The 23,072-nt window shown below is 44.0% G+C and overlaps 1 protein-coding gene across 2 annotated transcripts in view; it reads right to left on the reverse strand.

Annotated features, from left to right (window-relative positions):
- The window catches only part of LOC126278084 (protein croquemort-like), a 220,623-nt gene extending 208,440 nt beyond the window's left edge, over positions 1-12,183 (reverse strand). Inside the window, exon 1 of one of the 2 annotated variants that reach the window (XM_049977927.1) lies at positions 11,883-12,183. The gene's annotated coding sequence lies outside the window, so the exon portion shown is untranslated. The remainder of the gene's footprint in view (positions 1-11,882) is intronic. The other variant, XM_049977928.1, reaches the window with a different exon arrangement.
- Positions 12,184-23,072: the final 10,889 nt, after the last annotated feature.

A 23,072-nucleotide genomic window follows, 5' to 3' on the forward strand; every position in this document is an offset into this window, starting at 1 on the left:
TTTCACGGATTCCTTTTAGCACTCATGTGGATGAACTCACACGTTTCGTTATTTAGGGTCAACTTCCAATTTCGGCACCAAAAAAATGGCTCTGAGCACTATGGGACTTAACATCTATGGTCATCAGTCCCCTAGAACTTAGAACTACTTAAACCTAACTAACCTAAGGACACCACACAACACAACACCCAGCCATCACGAGGCAAAGAAAATCCCTGACCCCGCCGGGAATCGAACCCGGGATCCCGGGCGTGGGAAGCGAGAACGCTACCGCACGACCACGAGATGCGGTCATTTCCGCACCATACAGATATATTTTCTAAATCGTTTTCAATTTGTCTTGATCTTCTGATGACTTCACTAAGATTTTCTCCTAAATCGTTTATACAAATAAGGAACAGCAGAGCGCCTGTAACAATACCTTGGGTACCGCCAGAAATCACTTCTGTTTTATTCCACGACATTCCGTCAGTTACTACGAACTGTGACTTCTCTGACAGGAAACCATAAATCCAGTCACATGACTGAGACGATATTCCATGACCACGCAACTTCACTACAAGCAGCTTGCGTGGTACGGTGCCAAAAGCATTTTGGAAATCTAGAAATACAGAATCAATTTGAAATCCCTTGTCAAGAGCACTCAGCACTTCCTGTGAATAAACAGCTAGTTGTGTTTCACAAGAGCGATGTCTTCTAAATCCATGTTGACTGTTGTCAATAGACCGTTCTCTTCGAGGTAATTCAGAGTGTTCGAACACAATATATGTTCCAAGATCCTGTTGCATATCGACATTAATGATAAGCCTCTTTAATTTTGTGTATTAGTCCTACTACCTTTCTTGAATATTGGTGTGCAATGTCCAACTTTCCAGTCTTTGGGTATGGATCTTTGGTTGAGCGAACGGTTGTATATGATTGTTAAGTATGTAGGTATTTTATCAGCAAAGTCTGAAAGGAACATAACTGCCACACAGCCTGGACCAGAAGACTCGCTTTTGTTAAGTGATTTAAGTTGCTTCACTACTCCGAGGATATCATTCCTACGTTACTCATGGTGGCAGCAGTTCTTGATTGGAATTCTGGAATATTTACTTTGTCTTCTTTGGTGAAGGAATTTCAGAATGTTTAGTATCTCTGTTTTAGCAGCACTGTCGTCGACAGTATTTCCATGCCATCGTGCAGAGAAGGCATTGATTGTGTCTTGCTGCTAGCATACTTTACATACGACCAGAATTTCTTTGGATCTACTGCCAGGCATCGGGATAAAATTACGTTGCGGAAACTATTATAAGCATCTCGTATTGAAGTTCGCGCTAAATTTCGAGCTTCTGTAAAAGATCGCAAATCTTGGAGATTTCGCATCTGTTCACTGTTCAGGCAGTCTTCAGAGCAACCACCAAAGAGCCAAACCACAGTTTCGTTAAATATCACAAACAATATGGTGCCTCATCATTTTGTGCGAAGTGATGTGCATAAACATGACGCCAGTGAGAGTGAATGAACTTACTCCAATACAAGTGGAAATGAAGCATTTGTGTCGTACTGGAGACCAATCAGTGATTAATAAAATTCTATTCCAAAACTATATTGGAACAAATAAGCCCTAGGTCACAAATATTACGTCACACGTGCCTAAAGCCATAGGCGATAACAATATTCTGCATACCGAAAAGAAGGGGCGTATGTTAGATGTCTTAGAGAAATTGGAGATTTTCAAACATCTCTCTCGTCATGATGGCCTCATTCTCAACGAACAGCTGCAGCTGCGAAATAAAAACTTTTTCAACTGTATAAAACCAATGCTTGATCTTTGATTCAGATTTCCTCATGCAGTTTACCGAAATGTTTTCCTGTCACATCTTTGCTGTTTTCCTGTATGTCATAACTATCGTTTTTTTACGTTACAAAATGTATCTCTATTTAAAGCAGATAAATATGTAACTTCATCCTATTATTATTAGTGTTTACGTTATGTCTGAATCAGCTGCATCACAATTTCATGTGTCTAATTTTGAATGTACAGTAGCCTAGTTGTTTTTCTGTGGCTACAAGATGGCGCTCGTAGCAACACCATGTTTACTTGTCCACACTTTCTAACGTGGGCACCTCAGTCTTGTTGCAACCCTTGTTCACAGTACGAGCAGCCCTTAGCGGCTCGCCATCTCATTTACAACTATTCATGACGTTGCCTTTCCGGCTTAGATCTTTTTTGATATGTGACTTGTAAGTACTGCATCTTTTTCTAGTCAGTACAAATTTTAGTTTTATTAATGTATTATATACCTAATATGTTTTAGAACAGTTAGTCTAATTCTGGAGACGACGCTCATAGTAGCGTCGAAACCTGATCAATTTAGACTTAATATTTGTGACCGAGGGCTTATTTGTTCTAATATAATTCTGACACGGTCACTGAACCTTAGCAGCTATGTTCAAAGTTTTACTATTCCAAAACTGTTTTCTCGCTGACATAATCTACAGGGATTGCACAAATATAACGAGCTGGAACATAAATGCATGTCTTAGCCATACCTGCAGGTTTCGCTGTTGTATTCGACCACGAACGGCACCGATGCAATGTACTCAATACCCTGCAAGTGTCAGCCGTGGTCACAACAGTGTTCTGAGCAGGTGAGAGTGCATATGTCGGAGCTGAGTGACTTCGAACACGGGCTAATTGTTGGTGCTCTTATGGTGCGTGCGTCTCTTAGCAAGAGAGCCGAGGTGTTTCGTGTTGCAAGAAGCACCGTACCGACGATTTATATCGCATACACGGAAAGGGGAAAAGAACAGTCCGCTAAATTATAATGTGGACGAAAGAATATATTGGGTGATTGTGATTGACTGTTATTGAACAGGACTGTGCCAAAAAATCAGGCATCCCAGGACACGCTGTTATCCGTGGAAACGAGGCGGCCGATATAGCGGCCAAGGCTGCAGTCTCTCTTCCTCAGCCTGCTGTTAGCATGATTCCCTTCGCCGGTCTATAGAGTGTTTTATGTCGTCGTGTTGCTCTTTTATGGCACGCACATTGGTCTACACTTCCCAATAATAAATTGCGGGACGTGAAAGCTCTTCCCTGTGCTTGGACCTCTTCCTCCCGAACTCGTCGTCGGGAAGAGGTAACTTTAGCTAGACTCCGGATAGGGCGCTGTCTTTCTAGCCATCGACATCTTTTAAGTGGCGATCCTCCCCCGCTTTGTCGCCACTGCTCTCAACTGTGGACGGTGAGACACCTTTTACTTCAGTGCCCCTATTTTACTCCGTTACGCACCTGTTTACAGCTGTCGCCTGATATATCTTCCATTTTAGCAGATGACAGGCGCCCAGCCGATCGCGTCCTCGAGTTTATCAGTGTCAGTGAGATGACGTCGGTCATTTGAAGCTCTTTTTGGGGAAAACAGCACCCCGTTCTATAGTGGTTTTCTAAGCTTTCCTTCTGTTTTTTTAGTTCCCCACTTTTTGAGTTTAGCTCCTATTGCTGCTGATTTCCAAATTTTTTTATTTTTTATTTTTTTTATCCTTCCTTAAACCACAGAACAGGCGCTAATGACCGTAGCAGTTTTGAGACCTAAAACCACAAAAAAAAAAATCAGGGGACGACAGCTGCAAAAGTCACTGCAGTACTGCGAGCGCCTAAGGAACACGAAGGAGCTCTGTAAGTTGCGGATTGCAGGGTCACGTGGAATTCCAAAACCACTAAGTAGTGATACAAATGCCCGTAACAGGTAAATACGGTGCTGGGGCCATAAAACCTGAACTACGGAGCAATCTGTGGGATCTGAAATTTAAAAACCTCTCTCACACCGGCCCGATTTAGCTTCACTGATCAGGATAGTAAAAAACATGCTTATATTAAGGGAATTTTCATTCACAAAGCAGGCTTATCACATTCACACCGATCAATACTGTTCTATCCTGATTAAATTGAGCTTAACTTGAGTTCCATAAGGCAGTGAAGCAATTTCGAAGTCTCGGTGCGACGAAAATTGTCAGTCGATCTCCTGAAAACATTTGTAATAATTATTAACTTTCGGTGATCACATGGGGAAGACCGGATATCTGCTGGTAACACCGTGCTAGCCCATTTATTGAAAGTAATAAACTGAATATCTTGAGCGTACAAAACGGCAGGTTCGTCCAGTGTAAATCAGACGTTCCTGACTGATCCCGTGCAACACAGCGTAGTAAGCATACACTGTCAATAATATTCAGTTAAATAATACGCGAACACACTTACTTTAGTTTAGTTCATGTATTAAATTCCTTCTCATACAGAATCACATCAAGATGGCGACTAGCTCAAAAATACATACATATACATCTTCGTTCTTTCACGGCTAAACGGCAACATCTGAATCATTCTTTTTATAAGAGGAAACATAGATAGCAGAGAAGCTATTCCATGGAGTACATGCACGCTCCACAATGAATAATAGGGCTTTAAACTACTTTGCATTGGTAATCATCGTATATTAAAGTTTAGGAATCGGTAAGATAAGAAGAGATATTTCGAGATATCTACTGAGTTATATAATTTATAAAATTTCTGAAAATATCGCGGAGAGACCGCTGCAAGAGTCATTACAAATGACAGAAATTAATTCGGTCGGATGAGTCTCATACGCCACTGTCTACAACTTCTGGCCGAGTTCACATAGCAAGAATGAAGCATTGCGAGGGTTCGGCGATGATTTAGGCAGTGACATCGTGGTATTCCGTGAGCGCCACCGGTACTTTGGCACGTATCATTACTGCGAAGGCTTGTGTGAAATTTCGGCTGATGAGGTCCATCACGTGGTACAGTGTTTGTTCTCCACCGTTGATGCTGTGTTCCACGACGGCGCAGCCCCTGTTCACACACCTCACAATACTCCATGGCTGTTTTTGTGAGCAAGAGGATGAACTGTCGCATCACTTCTCGCAACAACTGTCGCCAGATCTCAATATTACTGGGCCTTTGTGGTCTACTTTTAAGAGATCGCTATCCATCTCCATCATGGCCCGCTCAGTTGGCCGTGCGATCTAACGCACGGCTTTCCGGGCGGGAAGGAGCGCCTGGTCCCCGGAACGAATCCGCCCGGGGTCCTGTGAGCCGGCCAGCCTGTGGATGGTTTTTAGGCGGTTTTCCATCTGCCTCGGCAAATGAGGGCTGGTTCCCCTTATTCCGCCTCAGCTACACTATGTCGGCGATTGCTGCGCAAACAAGTTCTCCACGTACGCGTACACCACCATTACTCTACCACGCAAACATAGGGGTTACACTCGTCTGGTGTGAGACGTTCCCTGGGGGGTCCACCGGGGGCCGAAACGCACAAAAACCCTGGGTACGGTGTGGGGCGGCGGAGGGGTGAAGTGGACTGCGGTAGTCGTCGTGGGGTTGTGGACCACTGCGGCTGCGGCGGGGACGGAGCCTCTCCGTCGTTTCTAGGCCCCCGGTTAACATAACATAACATCCCCATCGTCATCACCTGAACTTGCAACTATTTTAAGGTATAATGGTATAAGATACCCCTGAAAACAATACAGAACATGTATTTATCCATTCCGAGAGGACTCGAAGCCCTTTTGAACGCCAACGAGTTCCCTACACCGTATTAGGCATGACAGTGTGTTGTGTTTGTTCTACATTCACATTTTTGTGCCCCCCTCTCCCCCCTGTTCATCTACATCCATACTGTGCAAACCGTTTTGGAGCAAATGGCAGGGGATACCACATACCAGTGTTTCTTCCCGTTCTGTTCGCCTGTGTATCGCGGGAAAAAGACACGCAGCGTATTGTGTTCCAGGCTCCTCACTTGATACTGGGTCTTGAATCTTCCTATGTAGATTTTAGTGTAGACTTCTGCCTTCAAGAGTCTGTCAGTTGACAGTTTACATCATTTCCGTGATTTCCTCCTGTGGTTGAAACAAAACTATGACCTTTCCTGGTACCGTTCTTTGAATACGATCCGTATTCTTTGACCTGTTTCAGGTCAAAGCTGTGGCCTGCTCCTTGTCGCAAGAGTGTTGCTGACTGTTTCATACGAATTACTAATTTCAGTCGGCATCGGACGTTTTCAGATAACTCAAAAAAAAAAAAAAAGACGCCACGCAAATAGCGACAGAGTGACATTGTTAATGCGGTGATGTCTGTTCAAATTTTGCCAAGATTTTCGGATGCTGAAATGGAAAGGTCCATCGAAAAGACTTAGGCGAGTTAAAAGGATCTTCACAACACACTGCAGGATAAAGTGACAATCAGTAAGTACAGCTAAACACTTAATCACAAACGTGCTGTATTCAAGGGATAGTAATCAAACTGGAAGACTTCAAACAGAGCTACAGTTTGGCATATTGTCCAAAAACAGATCTTATTCGTGAAACATTGTATTACGAAAGCCGAAGTAAACACACAGATGAACACTCACTGAAGTGAACCCACGAATGTTTGACGTTCACTCGCGCTGTTGACGCTCATTTTTCTCGTGTGCGTTACTTGGGCCTGTTCCAGTGACAACAGTGTACTGTTAGCTCGCCACTAGAGCCGATCATTCGCAAACACTGTCGCATGAACAGATAGAATTCGGATCACGTATGATTCAAAAAACAGCTCTGTATGTAGAGAGTTTGCCGTCAACCAAGATGATTCGCAGCAAAAATAATACAAAGATTGTGACTGCTGTCTAGACCACACTCTGGACGCCATCTCACGTCAGAAAAAAATCCTGTAGCTTTTCAGAGAGAATATTTGTTATAATCTTAGTAAACGAGATTCCATACAAACGGCAGGGCACTGTTGGATTCTCTCTAGACTTTTTTCTGTGATAACTTTTCAAACTCTTTAGTCACACGTGAGCACGTGGAAGTATGTGACTTTTCTCTCATGATTATTGTGATATGTTGTTTCCTACGATTCAGCGTTGGTCATAAAAGGTGATACCTAGAACTCAAAGAAAAAAAGTCATGTTTACTGTAATTAATTTGAGGTACTGATTTTAAGTATTCCAAAGATTCCAGTTTCATAAAACATACTCAGTTAATTCTCAATTCTACAAGCAACAACATTCTATCGTCTCTGTAACAACCTACAGAATTTCTTTTGTAAAGAGGGCTAAGCTGTTAGCTGCCAATCCGTGTACAGCCTAAATGAAAACAAATCTAAACTAGTGAGGTACTCAGCACACGCCGTTTCTCTCTAAGTTTTCGAACTTCTTTAAAAACCAGTTCCACATCTGTGCGAGATTTTAATTCTGAACAGTTCGCAGGCGTTGACTCTTTACCGAACTCTGACTATGCACCACGCGGTTTGAACGAATGGCCGTTCTGTCCCACATGGATCCCTACTGTGGATCACCTGGCTAGACATGTGAACAATTTTGTGCGGGTGACAAATGCTCACAGTGAAGTTAGCGCGTGGTGGTGTGTTACTGACTACAGTGCGCTAGTAACGATAGAAAACATTCAGATGTACTTCCGTACCTCCCTTACGAAGCAGTAAACAGGGAATTAGTGAAACAAACCCTCAGAGATTTCGACTTGATTCTCTGTCGTTTCTAGGATTCTGTTTCTATCACTTGACACCGTTATAAGAAATCACGAAACTTCATCCGTCCGAAAAGTTTCACCACGATTCAGTAATTTTCAGAGACGGTTCAGTTTGTCTTAAGGTCGCAAAACTTTGTCCAGAAACTGATTTTGTGGCTGTTGCTTGCACATTCTGTCAACTTTTTAGAACAGTAAAGTTTACTGTCACCCTGACAAGTTTTGACCCCATCAAGGACCGACATTTGGCGGTTTCTCCTCGTGAATGTAGACACCAGCGTCACATTCTACTCTGTTTCATGATATCCGAAAATGTTTCTGCGCCAACTAAATTCACTGGATGCGAAGGTGCTTCGTAGCGTGCACCTTCTAAAGTGAGTACGGAAGTTTCCCAATAACACTGTAAACTGACGCAGCGAAACTCTTTATAGCGCTTGTGTCCATTGCTTTTCTTTCATCCACATTTACGGCAAGCTGCGTTTCATCACACTTGTGGCTTTGCTACAGTTCCTGCTGCGATGATAGCATCTACGGACATCAGCTCCGTCAGCGATCAATGTGGGTGTGCTGCTCGCCCTATCTGATAACTACTTTACACGCTGTACCGAAAACGCTGTGTTTTAGCGGAATCCCTTGCGGCAAGTCTCGCGTAGTATCTGATCGGTTTGAGCACTGGCAGTCCAGAGCAAGGTACTGGGTTTTCCGAACCAAAGGTATTCTTGGAAAGATACTCTGGTTTGCCATACCTCTGTTGGCAGACAAAGTAAGGCGTTGGACGACTTTCGGCGGTCTAGTGAAACGAATCTACCTGTTCACTTGCGGCCATGAGTTATAGGATATGAGTTTCCTGTACCAATGCTGAATTTGTCGATCGTGCCGATAAGAAGAATTCTGTCTTTTGCAACTAAATGTTTGTTTGGTTTTTTGGTATCGTCCCACGAAGCAACCAACGAGGTTCACCACTGCATTAATTCTTCCGACATTCTTGTGTGGTCCAGCCATTTGATATTTATATAGTGTAAATAGTTGCGCATGAGTATGTTATGTTTAAATCCGTATTGGATTTTTTTGTAATTTATGCATACGACAATAACAATAAAAGCACCACTGATTTCAGTTTTTCTGTTCTTTTTATGCATCCATTAGTTCTTTTGCGCAAACTCTACATGCACACAGTACACGTTTCCAGTTGACATGAGGTTACATGTATACATCACACAACAGTGATCTCGTGTCCACAGAGCAACCAGTAGATACATTACAAAAAAAGAAAAATGAAAATGAACATTCAGTTGTGAAAGAAGGAATTTTGCTCATCGGTGTGATAAACGTAATTGAAGTAGCAACTGAGATAGAATGACCGGAAATATTAAGAGTATATATGCTGAATTTTCAGTTAAAATTGCTTGTTCACTTTGAGATTAGGCAGGTGAATCTACAATCTGTTGGTTCACGTACCCATAAAGCCGAGTCTGACTAATTTTACCGTAGTGATTAATAAGCGACTTAAATGTGGGAAGCATGTATAGGGGCCCCAGGAGGAACGGTCAGTATTTACGGTCGTGACAAGAGCTCTGAGCACTTGTCCATCTTCGATACTGTGAAACAAATCCCTTATACTGCAGGCTCTTTGCTTTCCATGTTTTGAGAGAAGATAGTGTGGACCAAAATAAGAAAAAATTGTCTAGATAACACATGCTCTAAAATGCATATGTTAAGAGCTACGAGCACTTGTCCAGTGGAAGCGAAAGGAAGGTAAGCACTTCAGAGCCCAAGTTTACTGCTCATTTTATTCTTATTTTGGTCCTTACTACCACATTTTAAAATATAGAAAATTAAGAGTTTGTAGTAGAAGAGGTTTTTCTCACAGTATCGACGACGAAGAAGTGCCCACAGCTCCTAAGGCATGCATTTTAGAGCCCATGTTTGGTATCGATTTTTGCTTCGAATATGATCGCTCCTGTCATATCCCTGAAAAATGACCATTCCTCCTCGGACACCCTCTGCATCCCAAGTCTTTTTCGGTACGCTTTAGCAATGTTAGTAACAATCGTTTTCACGACTTTCGTAATCTTTCTACTAGCGTCTCCCCTTGGAGTTTATCAAGTATTTTAGTGACGCTCCCGTAGTGATTAAGTGAAGCACTGCCGCACTGCGAAGGTGTTTTATGAATCGTCTGTTCAGTTAATACCACTTGGGGAGATTCCTAGGCTAACGAACAATATTCAAGCGTCGGTCTCTGGAGGGTATCGTAACTGATATCCTTAGTGAACCAATTACTCTTCCTTTACATTCTTCTAATGTACTTCCCTCACAACTCCACCACAACTCGCTCCGCACCTACGCCATAAGGTAATTTGACGACTGCGCCTTCTCATCCGCATTGTAGTTGTTTATCTTAAGGGTCAGTTAATTGTCTGTACGCCAAACACCTTCAGGCAGGTCCCATATATACAATTTGCAACACTTTCCTAATGATACGACTCCCTAACACAAAGCTGGAGAGTTCGCGAGCAGTCTGAGAGGGCTGCTGGGCTGTCTACCTGCGCGTTTAGAGAATATCTTGAATTGCAACTGTTGTCTCACAGTTCCTTGCGGCAGGTGCAATGATACTGTCAGGTCTGACGATGTCACTCTGTTGAGAACTACGCGCTGAGATCTGCTTGCCTAGACTTCTTAAGTTGGAATTCCATAGTTGCGTGTTTTGTGTACAAGAAGGAAGCGTGAAACCGAAACCCAGCCGAGGTACGTGTTGTCCTAGCGACGCGGGCCTTAATGCGCCTCGAAGAGAGACAATTGCAGCTGTCCGTGTGTCTAAGAAAAATTATGAACGCAACACCGACTGGAATGAATTAAACTGATTCATTGGCAGAAAGAAGGTGCAACAGGTCTACTAGAGAGACTGCATACACCTCGCTTTTCCACCCTGTCCTGAAGTATTGCTGTGCAGTGTGGGATCCTCAACAGGTGGCACTGACGGATGACATCGAAAAAGTTCAAAGAAGGGCAGCCCGTTTTCTATTATCGCGAAGTGGGGGAAATAGTGCGACAGCATGATACGTGAATTGGAGTGGCAATCATTAAAACCAAGGCGTTTATCGCCCCGACGGGATCTTCTCATGAAATTTCAATCACCAGTTTTCTCTTCGAATCGCGAAAAGGTTCTGATGGCAGCCACCTACATAGGGAGAAATGATTGTCACGTTAAAATGAGAGAAATCAGGGCTCGCACACAAAAACTTAAGAGCTGGTTTTTCCCTCGCGCCGCTCGAGAGTGGAACGGTAGAGAGACAGCTTGAAGGTGGTTCATTGAACCCTCTGCTACGCACTTTATTGTGAATAACAGAGTAATCATGTAGATGTAGATACTGATTGAAATTAAAATGTGCCCGTAGAAATGAAATCAGTAGAGATGCGATGACATGAATCGAGGGTTTAATTCAGTTCACGTACATCCGTTTTGGAACTACACGCTCCACCCCCCACACTTCGTTTTCATTTTATATTACGTTCGTTGCATCTCATATCCGCGTCGCACCCCATTGTCGGGTAATCATCTTTGCCAGCAGCCGAGCCGTCAGGCTGGAATCCGGCATAACCTGTGGTCATCACAGCCAAATTCCTCCTTGCGGCAGGGCAACACACCGATTAAATTCACCAAGTGGTGTTATTCTAGTCCTAAATACCCCGTGGGAAGAACTCCTGGTAGTAGTGACCGAAAAACATTGGCGGAAGCATCAGCGACACTGAAAATTTGACTCAGACCTGGAGGCGTGCTTAAACAGTCCTGTGGTTAAGGCAGCTGTTCTCGATATACAGGAATTACGGGGTTACGGTCTCGATCTGGCATAAATTTTTAGTTTCCCCACAGAAATAGCACCACGTCGCTCAATGTGTTATTCTTGTGTCGAGAGAAGATATGGAAACGAAAGAAGGAACCACGAATCCACAGTGTTACTCTCATTATTGTAACAGTTCCAAAGGTGCAGCTATCTTGTCAGACATCAGTTAACTGTTCCGTATATTGAATGCCATTCGGAATTGAGAAACGCGCCATCGGTTTGAACTCTCCCGCTGACAGCGTTCCGAATCTCGTGAAGGAAATGAGGCGAGGAGCGTTCAACGCATCTTACGGACGGCCTGCAGACTCTCCTTTACAGTATCGTGTGGGTTAACAGCAGAAACAAGCGCTGTCGAGGGTTATTGTGTTTTATTAACAGTAGCAGACAAACACTTTCTTTGTTGACTGTTCCGAGTGACTTATCGTGCGAGTGTTGTCCGAAGTGAACAACCGTGCCTCGACGCCGAACACAAAACAGACGGCACCAGCACAAGGAGATCGGTACTCACTGCACTGCACTGCACTGCACTGCACCGCACGGGCAACACCGTAGCCTGCTCGTTGGCGCTGACTGCCGGCGACTGGACGCTCGCAGGTCGCTGCCGCAGCTCTTGGCGCGGCTGGCCAGGTCCCAGTGACGTCACAGCTGATTAAGCGCGCCGTCACAGAACACTCCGCTAGCCTGCGGCGCGGCCTGCTGGTGTGGCGGGCAGCGAGTGGATGGTGGGGGGGGGGGGGGGGGGGGAGGGGGGAAGGGGGGGCCGGGGACGCGGCACTTGTTGTCCTCTGCTGACGAGTCACGTGCGACTGGCGGGCAATGTGTGAGCGCGTGATCCCGCGACCCGGCAGCTGTCTTATCACGACAAGTTCCCGAACGCTTTCACCGCCTCTCCGGCAGCAGTATTCATTCACTGAGTTTTCGCGCTGAAACTGCAGTAAACAGTTTCTCTGTCAGAGACAGCAAAGTACTTAGAAGAGCAGTTGAACGGAATGGATAGTGTCTTGAAAGGAGGATATAAGATGAACATAAAAAAAAGCAAAACGAGGATAATGGAATGTAGTCGAATTAAGTCGGGTGATGCTGAGGGAATTAGATTAGGAGATGAGACACTTAATGTAGTAAAGGAGTTTTGCTATTTGGGGAGCAAAATAACTGATGATGGTCGAAGTAGAGAGGATATAAAATGTAGGCTGGAAATGGCAAGGAAAGCGTTTCTCAAGAAGACAAATTTGTTAACATCGAGTATAGATTTAAGTGTCAGGAAGTCGTTTCTGAAAGTATTTGTATGGAGTGTAGCCATGTATGGAAGTGAAACATGGACAATAAATAGTTTGGACAAGAAGAGAATAGAAACTTTCGAAATGTGGTGTTACAAAAGAATGCTTAAGATTAGGTGGGTTGATATTATAACTAATGATGAGGTATTGGACAGGATTAGGGAGAAGAGAAGTTTGTGGCACAACTTGAAGAAAGGATTGCTTGGTAGGACATGTTCTGATGCATCAAGGGATCACCAATTTAGTATTGGAAGGCAGCGTGGAGTGTAGAACTCGTAGAGGGAGACCAAGAGATGAATACACTAAACAGATTCAGATGGATGTTGGTTGCAGTAGGTACTGGGAGATGAAGAAGCTTGCACAGGATAGAGTAGCATGGAGAGCTGCATCAAACCAGTCTCAGGACTGAAGAGCACAACAACAACAACTGACCCTGCGACATAAAAAAGGACGCACTACGAAAGAGTTATGCAGATTGTTTATGTAAAATTGATGCTCATTCATATATCGACGGAAAATGCAAAACTGTAACTTTTGGCTGCCGACGGTTGAATGTGTGACACTGCAGCGCAGTTTACTGCACAATTGCCAATGACAGTTAACAGGAGATACGTTGAAACCAGGGCGTAAGGTCTTTGCGAACTGCATTTTGTTTACTCAGTTGGACTGTGAGTACGCCTCGCAGACGGGCGCGTGAACAATATAAGCCGATGTCAGCGTTTGAGAAGGTCTCTCAAACAGGCCACTTGAAGTAATCGGCGGATCACTCGACATTTGAATAGGAGCTGCGCCATTGCACGACGATTTTGGCAGGAATGGGTGAACAATGACAGAAGAGGAAGCGGTCGATCTAGGGACACGACCGAACACGAGGATCCAGAAATTGTCAGAGAGGCGCTCAAAGCCCCAGATTCATCATTATGATCAATCCAAACCGCAACAGGTGTTGTAGTGACGATAAGGACCACTAATAGGCGACCCATAGAAAGGAAGCTGAGTGAAACCTGGTAATCAAGGAACGCAGGATTGTGTTACGATTGTGGACGGGGCCGTAATCAGTTACTGTTGGTTCGCTTTTGCAATTACATACGTTTATTTCAAAATGGTAATTCCAGACTCAGCAATAAATAAAGATATCACGTGTTATTAATGAAGGAATAAACAACTGTGTAATTAATAGTGCTTTCAGTGCATTACAATTTACCAAATGAGCTTAAAATACAGACATAGCAAACAATGTTTTAAAAATAAGCCAATGTGATCCCAAGTAGAATTTTAAGGCAACACGGCTTAAGGCCTTTAACGCCAGAAACGTCAATTATTTAAAAAAAATTAATAAACTTACTGTAAAACAGCAATGCAATGGCAAGGTTAATTTAAAAAGACAGGCAACTGACCACCAAACAGGTGAGACTAAATGATGGTGAACTTGGTACCACCTGCTGTAACGCCAAGAATGGCAATAATATAAAAAATGTAGAAACATACAATAAAACACAAGGGCCAGTCACAGACGGTGCACCAGGAATCGACCTCTGAGTAGGTCCGACAAAAAAACATTTTCGTGAGTGTTGAGATAGGCAGGCGAGAGTTAGTTGCATCCACTTCACAGGATGGTAACTCAGACTAGTGGCAGTCTACCGAATGACTAATGATAATCTTGCTGAGGCGACCTCACGTCTAATAAACCAAATGCAAAGATGTAAAAATACGCCATAGCCCGAACCGGCGGTCTGGACTCCGTCCGCAGAATACTGTGCTTAGAGCGCTCAGGGCGAGAAAGGAATCACTGCCACCAGAGTAGAAGAATTTCCAAATAACTTACAATCAAGAAAGCTGTCAAAACTACACGCCTCACCGGACAGCAGCGGCAAGAAAAGGAAACGTACACTGCCGTTACGTACACTAACCCCCGGGGCTGGTAACTGGGGCGTTAGTGGCACGAGGCAGGAGAAACACCGCTTGTTGAATTTAACAAATAGTAACACCCTGAATGCAATAAAGTAATTAGAAGCCCAGGAAAGCTAATCAGATCCAACTTCGCCGGCCGGAGTGGCCGAGCGGATCTAGGTGCTACAGTCTGAAACCGACCGCAGTGGTCGCAGGTTCAAATCCTGCCTCGGGCATGGGTGTGTGTGATGTCCTTAGGCTAGTTAGGTTTAAGTAGTTCTAAGTTCTAGGGGACTGATGACCTCAGCAGTTAAGTCCATAGAGCTCAGACCCATTTGAACCATTTTTGAACCAGATCCACCCTCCCCAACACTCAGTGCTTTTCACCTAGGCAACACTACGAGCAGCAACACGAACCCAAGTCACTGGAGAATCGCAAGATCTTGCAATGGTTGAGGTTTCTCTACCTGAATCCAAATGTACTCAACTTGAAACTTGCAGGATCCGGTTTACCACGAGGTCGTGCACCCTCGTGACCACAGGGCTTCGATCCGGCAGTCCACGAGCACCACCAGCGGTCTACATCTACATCTACTTGACTACTCTGCAATTCACATGTAAGTGCTTCGCAGAGGGTTCATCGAACCACAATCATACTATCTCTCTCCCATTTCACTCCCGAACAGCGCGCGGGAAAAACGAACACCTAAACCTTTCTGTTCGAGCTCTGATTTCTCTTATTTTATTTTGATGATCATGTAGGTTGGGCTCAACAAAATATTTCCGCATTCTGAAGAGAAAGTTGGTGACTGAAATTTCGTAAAAAGGTCTTGCCGCGACGAAAAACGTCTTTACTTTAATGACTTCCATCCCAACTAGCGTATCATATCTGCCACACTCTCTCCCCTATTATGTGATAATACAAAATGAGCTGCCCTTTCGATATCCTCCGGCAATCCCACCTGGTAAGGATCCCACACCGCTCAGCAATATCATAACAGAGGACGAACGAGTGTAGTCTAAGCTGTCTCTTTAGTGGACTTGTTGCATCTTCTAAGTGTCCTGCCAATGAAACGCAACCTTTGGCTTGCCTTCTCCATAATATTATCTATGTGGTCTTTCCACCTGAAGTTGTTCGTAATTTTAACACCCAGGTACTTAGTTGAATTGACAGCCTTGAGAATTGTACTATTTATCGAGTAATCGAATTCCAACGGATTTCTTTTGGAACTCATGTGGATCACTTCACACTTTTCGTTATATATCATCAACTGCCACCTGCCACACCATACAGCAATCTTTTCTAAATCGCTTTGCAACTGATACTGGCCTTCGGATGACCTTACTAGACGGTAAATTACAGCATCATCCGCGAACAACCTAAGAGAACTGCTCAGATTGTCACCCAGGTCATTTATATAGATCAGGAACAGCAGAGGTCCCAGGACGCTTTCCTGGGGAACACCTTATATCACTTCAGTTTTACTCGATGATTTGCCGTCTATTACTACGAACTGCAACCTTCCTGACAGAAAATCACGAATCCAGTCGCACAACTGAGACGATACCCTATAAGCCCGCAGCTTGATTAGAAGTCGCTTGTGAGGAACGGTGTCAAAAGCTTTCCGGAAATAGAAATTCGGAATCAACTTGAGATCCCCTGTCGATAGCAGCCATTACTTCGTGCGAATAAAGAGCTAGCTGCGTTGCACAAGAACGATATTTTCTGAAACCATGCTGATTACGTATCAATAGATCGTTCCCTTCGAGGTGATTCATAATGTTTGAATACAGTATATGCCCCAAAACCCTACTGCAAACCGAGGTCACTGATATAGGTCTGTACTACCCTCCTTAAACACTGGTGCGATCTGCGCAATTTTCCAATCTGTAGTTACAGATCTATCGGTGAGTGAGCGGTTGTACGTGATTGCTAAGTAGGGAGCTATTGTATCAGCGTAATCTGGAAGAAACCTAATCGGTATACAATCTGGACCTGAAGACTGGCCCGTATCAAGCGATTTGAGTTGGTTTGCAACCCCTAAGGTATCTACTTATAAGAAAATCATGCTAGCAGCTGTTTGTGTTTCAAATTCTGGAATATTCCATTCGTCTTCTCTGGTGAAGGGATTTCGAAAAACTGCGATCAATAACTCCGCTTTAGCGGCACAGTCGTCGGTAACAGTACCATCGGCACTGCGCAGCGAAGGTATTGACTGCGTCTTGCCGCTTGTGTACTTTACATATGACCAGAATTTCTTCCGATTTTCTACCACATTTCGAGGCAATGTTTCGTTGTGGAACCTATTAAAGGCATCTCGTATTGAAGTCCGTGCCAAATTTCGCGCGTCTGTAAATTTTAGCCAATCTTTGGGATTTCGCGTTCTTCTGAACTTCGCATGCTTTTTCCGTTGTCTCGGCAACAGCGTTCGGACCTGTTTTGTGTACCACGGGGGATCAGTTCCATCTCTTACCAATTTATGAGGTATGAATCTCTCAATTTCTGTTGCTACTATATCTTTGAATGTGAGCCACATCTCGTCTACATTTGCATAGTCAGTTCGGAAGGAATGGAGATTGTCTCTTAGGAAGGCTTCTAGTGACACTTCATCCCGGCTTGTTCTCGCACTGTGCGGACCTGGTTACTCCTGAGTCCCCAACCAAAGTGCACACTGACATGACCCGGAAGAACCACGATGTCGCCTCAATGATGGGGCCACAGTTACTACATATACAGGGTGTTACAAAAAGGTACGGCTAAACTTTCAGGAAACATTCCTCACACATAAAGAAAGAAAATATGTTATGTGTCCGGAAACGCTTACTTTCCATGTTAGTGCTCATTTTATTACTTCTCTTCAAATCACATTAGTCATGGAATGGAAACACACAGCAAAAGAATGTACCAGCGTGACTTCAAACACTTTGTTACAGGAAATGGTCAAAATGTCCTCCGTTAGCGAGGATACATGCATCTACCCTCCGTCGCCATGGAATCCCTGATGTGCTGATGCAGCCCTGGGAATGGCGCATTGTATCACAGCCGTCCACAGTATGAGCACGAAGAATCTCTACATTTGGTACCTGGGTTGCGTAGACAAGAGCTTTCAAATGCCCCCATAAATGAAAGTCGAGAGGGTTGAGGTCAGGAGAGCGTGGAGGCCATGGCATTGGTCCGCTTCTACCAATACATCGGTCACCGAATCTGTTGTTGAGGAACGTACAAACGCTTCGACTGAAATGTGCAGGAGCTCCATCGTGCATGAACCACATGTTGTGTAGTACTTGTAAAGGCACATTTTCTAGCAGCACAGGTAGAGTATCCCGTATGAAATCATAACAACGTGCTCCATTGAGCGTAGGTGGAAGTACATACTGACGAAACTAAAATGAGCTCTAACATGGAAATTAAGCGTTTCCGGACACATGTCCACATAACATCTTTTCTTTATTTGTGTGTGAGGAATGTTTCCTGAAAGTTTGGCCGTACCTTTTTGTAACACCCTGTAGATAACAGCCGCTGCTGCCACTAGCAGACAGGCAACGCTTGCGAAACCAAATAGCGCCAGTCAACACTAGAAGAAGACAAGCAACCACAACCATGTCAACTAAACGATACGATCTGGCCTCCATCAGAGGACAGAAACCTACAAACAGCACCAACGCGACCCACAGCACGGCTTACTGAGCTCACGGCACGTTAAGACAACTACTATTGATCTCTGTACGCCAGCGGCGCCGTTTGCAATGACGTTGAACGTTTTCGGGCTGGAATCTGATTGACTGGAGTACAGTTGTCTCCAGCAATGAGCTCTGCTCCGAACTGAGCCCCGGTGACCTGGAAAGTCGTGACTGGAGACACTCCGGACGGCGGTGGAATACTAACCTGATTGTCGCCCGTCATTATGGCCGACAACCAGGAGTGATGGCGTTGGGTGTGATATCTTTTCGTAGCAGAACCGCTTTGGTATTCATGCCGCGGCACCTTTAAACTACAGCGCTACTTCGACAATGTTGTGTGCCTCGTTCTGTTGCGCTTCACGCAAGCCATCCTGGGCTTACATTTCAGCAAGGTAATGTCCGTCCGCACCCGGCAAGAGTTTCTACTGCCTGTCTCAGTGCTTGCCAAACCATACCTTGGTCAGCAAGATAGCCAGATCTCTCAACTAAGAACGTTCTAGTCAGCTCGGGATTTTGACCATCTAACGCGAGAGAATTTGACACGATATCCCTCAGAAGGGACTTGAGCTTAGAACATTTTCGTACCGCGAAGTCGCATGGAACTTGTGATTTTCAGCAGTTGGGTGCCGCTGGATTTTGAAGAATTCTCCGTGATGCGTTTGTGAGACTTGTGAAAATTTCGCGCACGAGTGTAACTTAGAATACGTTCGTACCACGAAACTCTGAACAACTGCTGTGCGACATAGTGATTTCAGCTTGCGTTTGGACTTCGGATTGTGTTTGGTCTATTATTATTATTTTTTGTTTTGAGTAGTATCCTCCGCTCGGAACTTTGTTCATATTGGGGTTTCAGCTATTTTAAAAGAAACATTAAGTGTATAATTGCTGAATGATTGTGATTAATATTTGAGTGGCGCTGTTGAACTAACTCGGTAAATATCTGAGGTCAAATCAAGAACACTTAGTCAAATCTGTCCTGAACTAGTTAAAATAAACTCCAGTTAGTTAAAAATGTGTTGTGTTCACTAAAAATTATCCCTGCCTGCTAACATTCGTTTTTATAAACTTGACATTAATTTAAAATTACTAGGGATAGTGCAGCGGATGTGGTTGGCACCCCTCAGACCTAACGTAGCCAATGTAGCTAATAGGTCCAACCACATTTTACGGAACCTCAAGGGGATGCATGCTATGTAGGTGCTTGGGTGATAATTGTTTTTGTTTTGTTTTGTTTTTGAACTAAAATTATTGTGATCACCCAGTGCAACCAGTCGCGATCTCGCGCTTAGAGAGAAACCGCAGCACGTCGCAAATGGTTTTCTCGACCCAGCGAAGCTCGGAAATGGGTATTTCTCGTCCGTAGTAGCTCGCACTTCAACTACTCTGTCAGTCAGTACCAACACGAATGACTGCTTACATAAGGGCTAGAAGTAGACCAACGTGTTACTGACTTGCTCAGTTGGTGAAGCCCTTTCTCTTGAATAAAACAGCCAATTTTTCTGAATTTTTTTCTGAAATAGTAGTCATAACAACATCACATCTACAAGTCTCCTATTTTTTCTGTGTAATTTCCTGTGGCTCATTGTCATGGAGCACGTATTTCTATTGGAGACTTGTGAGACTTGTGAATATTTCGCGCACTAGTGTAACTTAGAATACTTTCGTACCACGAAACTCTGAACAACCGCTGTGCGACATAGTGATTTCAGCTTGCGTTTGGACGCCACTTCGGCAACTTGCGTATCCCTAGGACACCCATGTTATCCAACCAGGGAAAAGGGATCTACAATTTAAGGTGGAACCATATATCGTTTATGGTGAATGTCTACATCACTGAGATATGAATGCTAGTTTAAGAGGCAGACTGAAATATCCGTGTTGCCACCTTTCGATTTCCAGGCGAGCCGCTCTCCGAGCAGCAGTACGAACGATTCGCTGGCTGGTCCACAGATGATGTCGTGCGCAAAGTGTGTGTAAGAAGAACGTCAAGACTCCACAGAAGGTAGTTCCACAGATAGAAATGCTGAATCACTGCACAGCAGAGATAACTCAGTTTCAGTGTTTTGCTGCTGTGTTCTTTCAGTGTATGGGCGATGCGTCAGCCGTCACACCTGGTCCTATGAAGCCGCATTTTCCCCAGGAGCAGGAATTTTCAGCAGCGAATAGGTAAGGCACCCAACGCACACCGTCGTCCTCTCGCACAGACAGAAGATGGTTCAAATGGCTCTTAGCACTATGGGACTTAACATCTGAGGTCATCAGTCTCGTAGACTTAGAAATACTTAAACCTAACTAACCTAAGGACAGCACACACATCCATGCCCGAGGCAGGATTCGAACATGCGACCGTAGCAGCAGCGCGGTTCCTGACTGAAGCGCCTAGAATCCCTCGGCCACAACGGCCGGCGAGCCTGAAAAGCGAAGGTGTTTTCTGACAGATCGCAATGCTTAGTGCGTCAACGTTTTACTTCAGAAGTGACAGGCCAGCAGGTTTCGGACGAGTGTAATGCGTTGTATGTACGCTGCGTTTTAGTGCAGAAATTGCTGCAAATCAGGTCACGTTCGGGTGCAAAATGGCTACAAAGTGTTCTAGAAACCTACAATTGTGTTTCAGTGTCGAGAGAGATAGATTGTTAATTGATGCAGTGTCACAAACCTGTTAGAAGAAGGGAAAAGAATAGAATAAAAATTATGGGAGAATACGGGCTTGGCAGTAGGAATGACTAGGATTGAGTTATGCAATACTTTTCACCTGGCAATAGCAAGAAAATTGTTCAGAAATGACAAGAAGAGGAGATATGTTTGGAAGAGCCTGGAGATATGGAAGGATTCCAGCTGGAAAATTTCATAGTCAGACGGGGATTCAGAAATCAGATACTAGATTGTAGGGCGTTCTTAGTAGTGAATATAAAGTGAGATCGTGAGTTAGTAATGATGAACAGTAGACTGAAGTTCCAGAGACTTGTTCGGAAGGATTAACGTGGAAAGAAGAGAGATATTGAAACACTGAGGAATGATGGGGTGCATTTGAAGTATTCTAAGACTGTAGATACTGTGATAAGGAACACTACAGAAAGCAGTTCAGTTAAGAGGAATAAACATCTCTAAAAGAGAAATGACAGACGTTGGACAGATAGACATAGGAACAAGGAATGAAACGGCGAAGAAACCTTGAGTAACAGAATAAATACTTTGACTGATCGACGAAAGAAGAAACTACAAACATTTTCAGGAAAAGACAGGAATACAGCTATATAACTCACTTAAGAGTAATACATATAAAATGCAGGAAGCCCAAGTGAAATGGCTGCAGGAAAAATTTGAACAAATCGAAAAAGAAATGTCATTGGAAGGACTGATTCAGCATATAGAAAAGTCAAAACAGCCTTCGGAGAAATAAAAAGCAAGGGCGGCAACAGTAAGAGTGTAGCAGTGAGAATTCCCCTGTTGAGCGCAAAGGAGAGAGCAGATAGAAAGTGTGCACTGAACAGGGGGAGGAACTGTCTGACGACCTGAGAGAACATCATCCACACAAACCCGAAGAAAGTAAGTGCAAATAAGTGCGAGAATTATCGCACAATGAGTGTAATAGCTTACGCATCCAAGTTAGTTAAAAGAATAATAAACAGAAGAATGGAAAAGAAAAATGAGGATCTGTTAGATGTCAATCAGTTCGGCTTTACGAAAGATGAAGACGTTACACTCGATAATGGAAACAAGAGTTCAGAAATATCAAGACACATTCATAGGATCTGTCGACTTACAGGCTGCCAATTATTAAACTATATGAAATAAAGTTCTAATAACTTCTAAACGGTATGCGTTAGGACGTTCAAACTGCACTGTTGGCCACGGGGCACGATTGGAATTTATGGTGTGGTTTAGCGACGAACCCACTTCCATTAGGATACGTTTTGTCAATAAGCAAAATTGTCGCATTTGGGGGAGTGAGGATCCGCATTTCGCGATTCAGAAGTCTCTTCGCTCAACGGGTGACTGTGTGGTGTGCAACGTCCAGTCCTTGTTGGCACGGCGACTACCGAGCGGTACGTGAAGGTTTTGAAAGATGTTTTCATCCCCATTATCCAGAGTGATCCTGATTTCGACAAGATGTGGTTCATGCAAGACGGAGCTTGATGTCGTCGAAGCAGGAGAGTGTTTAATGTCCTGGAAGAGCACTTTGTGGAGCGCGTTCTGGCTCTGGGGTATCCAGAGGCCTTCGGCATAGGCCTCGATTGGCCGTCATAATCTCTTTTTTGTGGGCCCTTATTAAAGACGAGGCGTATAATAATAACCCCAAAACCACAGCTGAGCCAAGAACAGCCCTTCAGGAGGCGCTCGACAGCATCGATGTTCCGACACTCCACCGGGTCATGCAGAATTTCTCTGTTCGTCTGCGCCACATCATCGCCAATGATGGCAGGCATATCGAACATGTCGTAACCTAAATCCGAATATCTGCAGTGACGTTTACGTGTTGAATAAAGTGTGTGCATGCCGTAGTTTGTAACAAATTTACGTTTTTTTCATATAGTTCAATAATTGTCACCCTCGAATGTATTTTATTCCAGTCTTTGATCACAATATCAATTCTTTCGAGGATGACCGGTTTCAGTTAGTAATGACCATCCTAAGATCTACAATATAAAAATATACACACCTAGTGAGCTATGTGTCTTTCAACACAATACAGCATTACGTATCACAATATACTATCATACAACCAGGGAAATATACAGATAAAATATGGTAAAACGTACCTTTTCTACAGCATGTCCTCTACTGATAAGGTCGTAACGGCATCGTCAAAACATATAAAAATACTCAGCATAACATCGTCACACAGATCTAAAAT

The sequence above is a fragment of the Schistocerca gregaria genome, chromosome 6, assembly GCF_023897955.1.
Source record: "Schistocerca gregaria isolate iqSchGreg1 chromosome 6, iqSchGreg1.2, whole genome shotgun sequence".
NCBI classification, from domain to species: Eukaryota; Metazoa; Arthropoda; class Insecta; order Orthoptera; family Acrididae; genus Schistocerca; species Schistocerca gregaria.